The 12,072-nt window shown below is 43.4% G+C and overlaps 2 protein-coding genes across 3 annotated transcripts in view; one reads left to right on the top strand and one right to left on the bottom strand.

Moving 5' to 3' along the window:
- Positions 1-3,625, bottom strand: part of efna3b (ephrin-A3b) — a 106,812-nt gene extending 103,187 nt beyond the window's left edge. Inside the window, exons 1-2 of the mRNA XM_085473892.1 lie at positions 3,333-3,625; positions 3,102-3,236 (exon numbers count right to left, since the gene is read on the bottom strand). The gene's annotated coding sequence lies outside the window, so the exon portion shown is untranslated. The remainder of the gene's footprint in view (positions 1-3,101; positions 3,237-3,332) is intronic.
- efna4 (ephrin A4) overlaps positions 1-12,072 on the top strand; it is a 33,691-nt gene that overhangs the window by 714 nt on the left and 20,905 nt on the right. The gene's annotated exons all lie outside the window — the stretch shown is intronic.

The raw sequence follows: 12,072 nt of genomic DNA, 5'->3' as shown, positions 1-12,072 counted from the left end.
CCTTGTGAATGACTCAGGCTTTAGTTGTTTAAAAGAATCTCAGCTATGTACCAGCTCACGTCAATGTTTACTTAAATGCAGTAGGGAGGGAAGCAGGTCAAACCTGCACCAAAAGCTATCAGGCTGTTTCCTTTAAATCAAGTAGTCTCAACTCTGTGAGTACAGTGGAACCCTCGGTCCACTTGAGAGAGACCTGAGTGATCTCACCTCCTTGCCGCAGCCAGTTATCTTTATCATATTGACCACACTCTAACCGTGGCTTTCACCTGTCTGCTGCTTCTTGGAGTTAGTGATTATGCTACTTATAGAAAGGCAGAAGTAAGGGTTTCTTCCTAAGTGTTTGTTCTGAATAGTGCCCTAGATAGCATTCTCAGGACACAGGTGTATATTAAAGTCTAAAGTGCTGCTGTGCATAAGCGAATATGTAGTCAGGTAAGGGGAAGCTGTGTGTGTGTAATGGGTTGATTGGGGCCATTAGCCAGGCAGAGTGTGGCTCACCTGCTGATCCAGGTGTTCCAGTGCTTGCTAATTGAAGGTTTGAGGTGGGAGACCTGCAGGGCCTGACGGGCTACTGCCCACCAGAACACATTCGCGACTCTCTTACACGTTTTTCTAGACTCTTGCTCTCTCAGAGGCCAGAGTCCCCAAACGCTCTTTCAGATGAACGACCTTTTTACTTAGCCGTTGGCCACAGAGACTGCTCTGTCAGTAACTGTTTTATCTTTATGATTTTACATTTGTAGATGCTCAAAATCTGACAGAAATGTGACTCCTGGGACTATTAATTTCCCCAAGAGCTCCTTTGTCTAGGGGGCAGGCTCTTGTAGTGGAGGTTATACCCGGTGTGTGCATGTGGGGGAAAACTCAGTCATGTAATTGGGATCTGACAGAAATGTGGAGGACAGAAACACTGAGGATTAGGAAGCACCTTCTTGTTCTCCAGAGATTCAGGGATGAATGGTCACAGCCTGTGGCATGGCCACACAGTCTGCTGCAACACCACGCAATCACAATGCCATCAGCATCACGGTGGAGAGTAACCCACTGTGGCAGAGAATCACTCTCATCAGCAACACCACCCAATCACAAAGCTATCAGTGGTGCCGTGATGCTGCACCAAGTCCAGAATCCCCTGGGTTTACCACAAAGATTTTCCTCTCCTCTCCTCTCCTCTCCTCTCCTCTCCTCTCCTCTCTCTTCATTACCTCCCTTGTTACAGCCTTCTCCTTTCATCTTTTGTCTGCACTCCCTCACTCCTCCTTCTCCTCTTTATGTCTCACAACTCCCTCCAGCCCAGTGATGGATATTGGCTGTGTGATTAGTTGAGCTTCAGTCATTTTCCCATACCATATTTTCTATTAGCTGCCAGCCAACGAGCCAGCCAAGTTGTCCTGAGGCCTGTAAATGCAGCCAGGTGAGGGGAAGAGGAGCACAGGGACACGAGAGCCGTGATTTTGTTGGATCAACGTAGCAATAAGAGAGCCAAAGACTGCGTCTGACATTCTGAGCACAGACAGTCAGAAAATAACCACGACTGGCTTCCTGCTTTTTTTTTGTCCGCAGTGCTGCAACAGATTACAGTGTAACTGTTATTAATAACCGTGTAAAACCTCTTTTTTTTTGACATTTTCAGCATAACTTTGTGTTATTTCATCCATTCCCATTCTACATTGCCTTGTTTAACATCTTTCAGCTCACTGTTGTGGCTGAGATTTAGTTTCAGTGCTTTGATTCTTGCTAAAATGGCTCTGGTAAGTCCATCATCTTTGGGCTACCTGGGCGACACAAAACCAGCAGCAGGTCAAAGATGGTGACCAGAGGTATACTAAGTAAGAGAAAAGCCTCGTTTTCTTTTGGAGTTGATGAAACGGGACTTAAAGAGAGTTAATCTTGGATCATCATTCTCCATGTTGCCAGACGCATGACTTGAGATACACACTAACATTCCTCTGTAAATGTTGTAAACATTATAGCTTTACAAGCTAAAAACAGTTCATAGTTTTGTGTAGAACTGGCTTTGCTTGATTTATTGGTAAAATATTGATAATAAATTTGACCCCATGCACCAACCTTCTTTGGAAATGTAAGAAATTGTATTTTGCACATTCATGAACTAACAATAAGTGATTGAGTGTATTCATGGCAACATTATTCCTGTCACATGTGAATCTGGGAAAGCATCTAAAGACTAGCTTAAAACAAATGCTTAAGCTGCTTAGAACAACCGTAGCTGGTGGAAAAACGAACTCTTTTTAATATGAACGACAGGATCCCATCTCTGGCCTTCACCTTTCCCTACAACATCTAGATTTATAGTTTTAATGAAGCAAGGGCAGTGAAGTGGAGACTGTAGGGCTTCACTGCTCTGTTCTTTGCTGGCTAATATGCTTGTAACAAAGGCTCAATGAAACACTTTAACTGGCACACATTTAGCACCCCCTATATTGAAAAATGAAGCTCTGAAATGAAAGTGATAGACTGACTGCGGGGTCGGCGTTGAACATTGCAGAATCGGATACCACTGCCTCTTTCTTTTGTGGGGCTCCAGTGGTTCGATCGCCCTCTTTTATGATTTTTTATGAACACGGTTTACGATCGCTCTCCATTTTATAACCGTGTCTCTCTCAGAGCAATAGTTCCTTATTAGAAGAGAAATTATTTTTTACTTCCTGGAGCAGTTAAAGGTTAGTATAATAATATAACCCCAGTGCTCAAAGCTTGAGTGTGTGTGTATTTGTGAGTGCTGACAGTTTACCTTAGCTCCCCCCTGAGCCACAAGCTCAGACTGGTTTATTGGTGTATTCAGCTTCTTCTTGTGTTCCACGGAGAGCTTTTAAACCTGTTGGGCCAAACACGTTGACCAGCCTATTTGCAGATACAGCTGTGTCTGCTTTTTGCGCTGCATGCATCCTCATAAATTCGCTCAGGAGCCGTCAGGAAGTTTACTCAAAGCATCAAAACTTTAGGGATTGAATTACACTTCTTGGGGGACAAGAAATGGCTTGAAAGATTGGGCTGCTCATACATCTGTAACGAGAATAAATGTCACCCATACCTGGAGCTTTAATCACCTACTCCATTTTCTGGTTCTTGGCACTCACTTGTACTATTGCTTTCCCTCCTATCTGCCCGGAGAGGATGAAAACTTGTTGCAACAGTTCCCCTGGATCACAGCTCAAGCTTCAGTCTCTGCGTGCCAGCTCCTTTGCTTTCTCCGCACCCCAATTTTTTTGTTTCTGAATTTGCGTAGAGGCAGACAAGCATAGTTTTATTTGTAAATGACATTAACATTTAAAACCCGCGACAGAAACATCGTAACCAGTTTTCCTTACCTGCATCCTCACTTGCTCAGACTTGAACTCGCTCTGAAAGTTTGGACACAAACTTAATCTTTATAAAACATCAGACCAGACCCCTCTGAGCTCTCGCGCTCCCTCTCTTTTTTTTTCTTTCTTTCTTTCTCCCCCCGTCTCTCACCCGCTCACACAAAGACCTAGGGTGAGCTCTAAGCCAGTGAAGCATGTTTAAACGGGGCATGAGGTGATGAATATTTGTATTGGTTTTCTGTATCTTTATTGAAAGCTGCCCTCATAAGTCCTCCGTGTAATCTCTGCTCTGTTTATGCATCATTTCCGTCTGTGTGCACTTGTGAATGATCCAGTTTAAATACCAAAGTAAATCACATTCTGCATACCATAGCTGCACTCACGTACACACACACACGTAACTGATCTGTGGGATTGCACAAACAGACGCATGCAATATACAGTAAAATAAAAGCAGATAAGTTGTAATTGTGTCTTGTCAAGGATGATGATTGCACTTTTAGACTGATTTCTTTCTTCTCGTTATTTTATTCCTTCATCCAGCGATCTGTCTGCATCTATTACCCCTCTGTAGATTGGACATGCAAATGAATACGTTCCTCGGATTGCTTTCTCTTCTCTCTGTGTCTGTCTATGTACTAATCTCTATCTTCCCCTGGTAAATGATTAACATGGAGAACCTGGCTGAACTATAATCAACAAACCCACAGTGAGGTAATTACCACTTTATTCCCGGTCCTGCTAACAAAGCAGTCCCCCTCTCTCTCACTCACTCTCTCTCTCTCTCACACACACACACACACACACACACACACACACACACACACACACACACACACACACACTTTCTCTTCCTCGTTCTCTGAATATCACTTCATGTCTCTCTCTCTTTCTCATCTGTCATAGCTGCATCAGTGTCTCTCTCCCTTCTCCGTGTCAGTGCCTATTGTCTGACTTCGCCGCTGCGCTGTGGTCTGTGCAGATATAGAACCGCCTTTGCGAGTGCAATTGTGTGCGTTATCTGTCTTTGTAAATGCGCTTTGTCTGTTTGTTTGTGGTATCGAGTCTATTATCTGGAGGTAAACTGTGGTTGAGTTAACTTCTGTGTACACTCGAGCTTCTTCATCTCTGTCAGAAAACAATGCAAGGCAGTGATTTTTAGTGATTTGAATGCCTGAGAATTGACGTTGGGTGTCGTCGTTGTTGTTGGTTGAAGTTCATTTCACTGGAACAATAGCTCTGTCAGAGGTGTGTGCGTGCCTGTGTGTGTGTCTGTGCGTGCAAGCTTGTGGCTCTTACTGGCTGGTTAGCGTAAAAGGGAAGTCTTTGTTTCCTTGAAGAGATGCAGTGTGATAAGTGTAAGTTCTGGAAAAACAAAACCCAGAAATGCACGAGGATACCCAGCCCCATTAAACCACTCAAGGCTTTGATTCATTTCTGATCTTGCACATAATTCATCTGGGTTGTTTTTCTTTTTTGGGGGGGGGTTGGAGGTGCTTTTGTCTTTTTTTTTTTTTTTTTACTTTTCTCCAAACTTCCCTTCATCTCACAGCAAGTAGTGAAAATGGTTTAACAGGAAAAATCGTCTGTTCCGGTCAGCAGTATGTAGCTGTGGGAACATTTACCAACAGCCTCGCATCTAAATGGGTCATTGTTTTGTTTCCACTCGTTAGTTGATTTTAGGTGTGACTAAAGTGTTCGAGGAAAAAGGCGTAATATTGTCTGTGGATGCTTGGCTTTTTTTAAGGTGGGGCTTGCAAATAAGAGTATTGTGCAACTTTGAAATGCCACATGGCCTAACTATCTCCAGCAAGTCTTTCCAGAAATATTTAGAGGTATCTACCACACTGCTTCCCTCACCTTTCATGTGTACATCTGTGTGAAATCAGTAATCCTCTATTTCACTGTTTAGTGATATACCTTAGAATGAAACCAGCATAATCGTTGCGCGACAAAACTAATCTTTGCATTTGAAGTGAACGCTGAGATACACATGCATAGGAAGACTCGAGCACACTGTGCTGAAAATGAGGTTTGGGGCCTAGCAGTGAGGATGTCTGTATTAAAATGGATCAGATAGTCACAGTGCAGCTTGGAGCAGTCGGAGCAGACATGGTGTACAAGCATGAAAGGACGGCCGCTCTCTCCTCCTGGTCAGGATATTTAGTCAATCGATACCAATTTAACACCCAGATATTATCGCCGGCTTCTTGCATTATCGCTAGACTGCATATGGACCCATCTCTTTCCCAATTTCTCTCCCCACGCTGCCCTGTTTCTCTGTGTACACACATACATCAATATTAGGTTGCATTAAGCTGTAATAAGTTGCATTGTGTGAATGTCTCCAAGTGGGGTGGAACAGCTGTGGAATGAAATGAGGTTCAGTGATGTCTGCAGCTCAGTTGGCACGGTGCAGCCCAGCTTTGGCACAAAATGGCTGCTGTGGCGCATGTGTGTGAAGAGGGTGGTTAAGGGCTGTTGGTGAGCACTGAGCAGGAGCGCATTCATTCATTCACGACACACAATGAGATGTCATTGTTGTAAGTGTCAGGCGAGCTGTGTAGTCCTTTGACGTACAAAACGCCAATTAAATTGGCACGCAAGAATTTGTAAACTGTGGGAAACGCCGTCACTCTGAGCTTGACCAAAACAAAGCAATCTGCTCGCTGTTTGGCCCATATGTGCATTTTCGAATATTTCATTCTCATTTTATTACGCGTGCAGGCAGAAACGCGTCCGCATGTACCTATAGCCTCTCGCTGTACTCTTTCTCTCGGCTCAGAGATCCTGCCAAGAGGCAACTTGGGAATTCCCGCTGACAGAAATTGAATTAGTATTGACCGAGGCAAAGCAAAAGGCTGTAGCTGGAATCAGGATTATTGTACCAGACAAGGTCCTCACTACCAGGAGGGCACTGAGACATGTTTGCCATCATATCTCTATATTCTTTAAAGATGCTTAAGTACATTCACTCCAGAAGTGTTTCTTGATAATTTCTTAGATGTTCACACAGAATCTCCAAGCCAGTTTCCTAGAAATTGCTCCTGCTTTTGTGTGTGAAAGCTGTGCTTTGTGCGTATTTCCGTGCAATGACTCACTTGTTTTGGTCACTAACTGAGAGTCACAGTCATCAGGTGCAGACAGGACAGCCATTTTTCTTGCAAAACTCTAACTTTTTGCCTTGTTAGCGGACAACTTTTGTGTTTTCATCATAAATCTGCGACTTCAGGAGTGCTTCTCTCATGTGTCACGTAACCAGTAGAGGAGTAGAGGTCTATGGGCTTGATGTCTTTTTAAAAGTCTTAATATTCATGTGTTTGATTTTAACGCTGCAGTGTGTCACTGGATTAAAGTAAAGAGCCCCACAAATCTGTCTCAGGTTTAAATCCTCTCTTTCACGTGTCACAAAGTGTCTGCGAAGTGGTGCTTTTAAGCTACATTTATTACGATTTGGGGAAATATCATAAATGTGCTTGATGTAATAATAATAAGGCACTCTGGCGTTCTGTCGTGGGGGGTGTATAATGGAGGATTTAAAATAATTTTCTTTTATATAAAAATGAATTCTGTTACAGAATGTGTGAGGAAAATGCTTAAAAGCACAGAATAGCATAAATTCCCATATTCTGATTACGGGGAATGTTTTGTGCAAGCTGCTAACTCGCAGCTTTTTGATAAGTATTAGCAATTATGTATTCTGGTGGTGTGTATAAAGGATTTTTTTTTTTTAAAGCTATAGGTGTGGCTGTGTACACTTTATCTACACACAACAAAGAAATCCTTAGATTTAAAAAGATATGTAAAGGGGTGTGAACATGTGTGTGTGCTTATGGGGTGTATGTTTCATTTTTGCTCTCTTTTTATAGTTGTTACAGAAAAGTTTCGAGTAACACTTTCAGCTACACATACACAAGTATTCCTATTTCCTAAAGCCGCTTTTTATCCCGTCCTTTGAGATTTCCAGATAGATCACATGACAAATGTTGTGCTGTGTTGATATTATGACTCTTCCGTATTATTAATTTATTTATTTTTAGGAGACTTTTCCATGGTGGAACAAAAACTAATATTATTTTGGTATTGCCTCCCAGAAGTGTGGTAGCACAGCATACTGTGCAGCGCTCCCCCCAGTGATGTAAAACGCGTGCAGAAACATTTCGCTTCTGTTTCTCTTTACGCTGCCACACACACCACAAATGAATATACACGCTGCCTTGCCTGCTTCATTTTTTTTTTTCGTCAGCCCCGAGAGATGGTAAAAACATTAGACCTGCAGTGGAGAAAAGTGAGGGATGGAGAGTGCGTTAAGGAGACAATGGTAGTGAAAGAGTCAACAGATTTCAACTCCCAAAACAGCTCAGGGAGGCCCCCAGGGATGGAGGGATGAGGAGAGAGGGAGAGAGGGAAGAAAGGATGTCAGCAGGTATTACTATCACTGTCACAAGAAGGCGTGAGGAGCAAACCCTCTCTCCACCCCTCCCTCCACACACACACACACACACACACACACACACACACACACACACACACAGGGGCTTACTCACACACTCACCGTGACGCAGCCATGTATACAGGTGTCGTAGAGAGGCTCACACACGCTACCGTCACCCTGCCTGCATATACGCTCGCTCATGGATGCTCGGACTCTGGGGAGAAGCCACGTAGGGACCACGCTGCGTTTAGACCTGACGCTGCTTTCAGTTTGCGCTACAGTCTTTACCTGATTGCCACCGAGACATAATATAATAACACATGCTTATTAAAGAAATAAACACCAGCAATTCTTTGAGGACTTCACTAAGATGAAGATATGGTTTTTGTTCTGTTTTGTTTTGTTGTTTGTTTGTTTGTTTTTTTGGGGGGGGGGGGGGGGGCATGTGCGTGCATGCAGACAAGATTTGCTTTTGTTGTTGCAATAACCTGTACCACATGATTTTTGGGGGGGGGAGGGGGGGTGCAGTGATGCACAGCTTGATGCTTGTCTCCTGGTACTCTGACTGCTATTTTTCTCTCCCTTGTTCCTTTTTTCCACCTCTTTCCTCAACATTTTGTTCCAATGAGATCTTTTATTTATGAGTTCAAGGAAATGTGGGCTTTATTTTTCAGAATTCCTTATTTGATCAACTCTATGTAATTGTAGCTATATAATTGCCATCGGTTAACCCCCTACTGTGTTCACTTTTTAAATGTGCACAAGCACATATGTATCTCTTAATAATCTGTGTGTTATTAGTTTGGTATCTCGCCATGTTGTGTTACTGTGCATAGCGTGGGGGGGGGGGAAATACTGTGAAAACCAGCTCAATTTTAGTTATGCTTTATCCGCCACTTAGTTTTTTAAGGGCTTAAATTGTGTTTTCTTTAATCCTTTAAGTAAACTTTTATTTTATTGAATCGTTGATAGTCTAGGAGTATCGGGAATGGTGCTTGCGTTTTGTGCTGAATGGATGGAAATGGCTTTGTCCCAAATCTCCATAGTTGTGGCCTTGTAGCAGTAGAACTCATGAATCTCATTGCTCCCCTATTCAGCTGGAAATGGAGTTCTTGTGCACGGTGCGCTTCTCAAAACACTGTAGCAGATGCTGCGCGTTTATGATCGCAGAATTAATCTGTGCGTTCCCCTAAAATACACCCGGTGACAAATGCCTAGTCATAAAAGCCGCAAAATCACTCACTCGCTGCGTTTGTTTATTGCGTTTATCGATGTGATGGATTTGCCTGCAGAATGGAAATTTGGTGAGGGCCTTGTTGTTCTTCATCAAAGGTTCATAATTAACACCTAAACAAGTGAGTTTTTGTAGTATTTGTCGCAGCGCGTGTCGCTTTGCTGTTAAGAAACAAAGAACACTCACCCACAGTCACACATACCATGCCTCCTGTGTGTTAATCTTGTAATTTTGGGTCATTCTGGTTCATTACTTAAAGTAGCGACCAGTCATCTTTAATCCCAAATTAATCAGTTAATCCCAGTCCAATGCCAGGCTGTTATTAGCACCACGTTAGCCTGGCGTCTGCACCGCTTCTCTTGACCCTCACCATTTCCTTCCTTTCTGCTCCTAAATCCTCACCACCACCACCACCACCACCACCCCTCCTCTTATTGTGTCTGAACCTTTCATCAGTGTTGTGGAACACAACTGGCCCCTCTAAGAAATTCAGAGGCATCCGGCTTCAAGGCAGACTTTTAAATCAAGCTAAGTGTCAAGAGTATAAATTTTTATTTCACACTCTCGAGCTCATGTACTTGAGCTAAAAATGCTGTATATGCTCAGTTTAATAAAACATATTCAACAGTCTTATCCAAACCCTAGCCGAAACCCCATGCAGACTTGGCAATAATGTAGTATTTTTGTTCTCGGCTCTTTTGATTGTATCGGGCTCTGTAAGTGTCCTACCCCTGGTGGGAATATGTGTTCATGAGTGTGAGGGGCAGGGTGGGGCAGGGTGGGTGGCTGTGCGTGACTAGAACAGGACAAAGCTGGCTGCCTTGAGGGGAAATAAAGGGGACCCTCCATACCCCCGACACACAGAGCGATATGAATCTTAACCGTTGTGACGGAAAAAGATGGAGAGGGAGAGAGAAGCGTGGATCGGCTGTGATGGTGGGAAGGGAGAGGGAAGGGGGCAGTTTAGACTCCTGGGATTCCAAAGCAGTGACCGTGAAAGTGCTTAGATAAACAGAGAGGGAGGGAGGGCAAAGTGGGTAAAACGAGGATGGAAGAAGCATTCGGAGGAAGAGGAATGGTGAAGAAGGTGTAGACACACTGACTGGTGAAGGAAATGAGACCTGCTTAAGATGGGGTGAAAGACAGAAGATGAGAGTGAAACCAAGAATAGAAGTTTCTAAATAAGTTCACCGGGAGACAGAGACTGAAAGGGACCAGCTCACTCTATTTACTCCTTAACTCGTATGCCTCTCCAATCCTTCTCTCTCCATCGTCTCCCTTCCTCTCCTTCCCTCTGTTTAAATTATTCAAGCCTGTTGGTTGTATTAGAGCAGGTTTCCTTGACATGTCTTAACTGTGTATGTATGTGTGTGTGTGCATGTGTGTGAGTGACAGACAGAAAGACAGCTCTAGGCCTCCAACTGGCCATTCCTAAGGTAACAACCACCAAATAATCAGACACTGGGAAAGTGAGAAGGAATGCACACCTGGGATAAATGGACTAGGCTGCCTATCCAGCATTGACCTTCTCATCATGGCTAGGGAGGGGAAAAAACAGAGTACACAAATGGGAAAGAGTGTCTACAGCATCAGAACTGTGACCTACTTAGTAAATGATGGATTCTTAAAGCCAAGTCTGATTTATTGGCTGAGTGTATGTGCTTTATGAGCGCCCTTTTCACTATATTGAGTGCATCTGAGCAAATGTGTGTCTATGGGGTGTCGCTTGCATGTCCTCCTTAACCCACTTACACAGGTGGGCTGAAAGACCCGGGGCTCATGTAAGTGTAGTTAAGTATAGTTAAATAATAGATGAGAGTGTAGAGGGTATACTACAAAGACTGAATGGAAGAGAAGAAGTCAGTAAAAAAAATTACAAAATATTGGTTTAACAATGTTCGTTTATGCAACATGAGAAATGGCACCAACAGCAGACATCATCACAAAAAAAACACATTCACTCCAAATACTGCTACAAAAATGGGTCACATTTGATTGAATGCCAATTTAGAGCATTTGAGTTTCATAAAAGTGGCACAGAAACAGAACCTTTCTATAAAATTTCAAAGCAGCCTTCACCTTCAGAGTTGTCAAATCCTCGTTTTATCATTCAAAGGACAGACAGAAACTCAGAATGTATGACAGCCTATGGATGCGGACAGTGACGATCCAACTATGGAGTCATTCTGACTATTGTTTCCATTTTAAACACATGTGTATAAAGCAGACTAACAGATACTTTTTCTTGTTTTTTTTTTTAACTGTTAAGAAGCTTGCCAATGTGCCCTTTTACAATGCACCGTACAGTCTATTGGCATGGCAACACTGGCAACTCTGTATAACAAACCTTTTTATAGTCCATTTACTCAACTTTAGCATGACGGTTTCTGAATATAGATGGATCTGTCTGCTCTGGAACTGTGCAAATCCAAAGGGCCCAGCCAGCAATACATAAATATTAGACACATGATGTTGACACAGCAGATGAGCCCAGCTGCCACTTTGTAGCAATACGCTTTGATAGATATTATAAATAGTTTGAATCATTGGTCTTGGTGTCCACCCATCATAGTTGTCATTGTTCCCCACCTCTCGTCATATGTCATTCCTGTCAGCGTCTTGGCGGTGAGGTACTGTAGCTAGTTTATGTGTCTGAGCCTGGCACCTGTACAAATCAGCCCTGTATTTATTCTGCAGCTCCATTTAGACTGCAGAAACATGGAGAGCACTCATTACTCTGAGGTTTAGGCTGTCCGACCGAGAGATGCAGGAAAAGGACGGCTAGAACGACGGATGGATGGGTGGGGCGTTGGCTTGGAACCAGTCCCAGCTCCAGATTGGTGGTTGTCCTAGCAACGGCACGACTGACCTTATTTACCCCCCTTTGTACACCCCCTTTTCGTCCATGCACTCTGCTCTCGTCCCGTGCACATTTTTTTTTTTTTTTTTTAGCCGTGCGCGCGCACACTTTCACCATCACTCTTCTCTTCACGAGAGTTCAAACTCTTCGCCTTCTGCCTCTTTTCTCCCTTACACTAATCTTAAAAGTGTGGCCGCTACCGCTCAGGGAAGGTGAG

This window comes from Copadichromis virginalis, linkage group LG11 (genome assembly GCF_057382275.1).
Source record: "Copadichromis virginalis isolate Kocher_CV1m ecotype Utaka linkage group LG11, C_Virginalis_male_GT1.1, whole genome shotgun sequence".
NCBI lineage: Eukaryota > Metazoa > Chordata > Actinopteri > Cichliformes > Cichlidae > Copadichromis > Copadichromis virginalis.
This window is presented reverse-complemented; position numbering and strand designations above follow the sequence as displayed.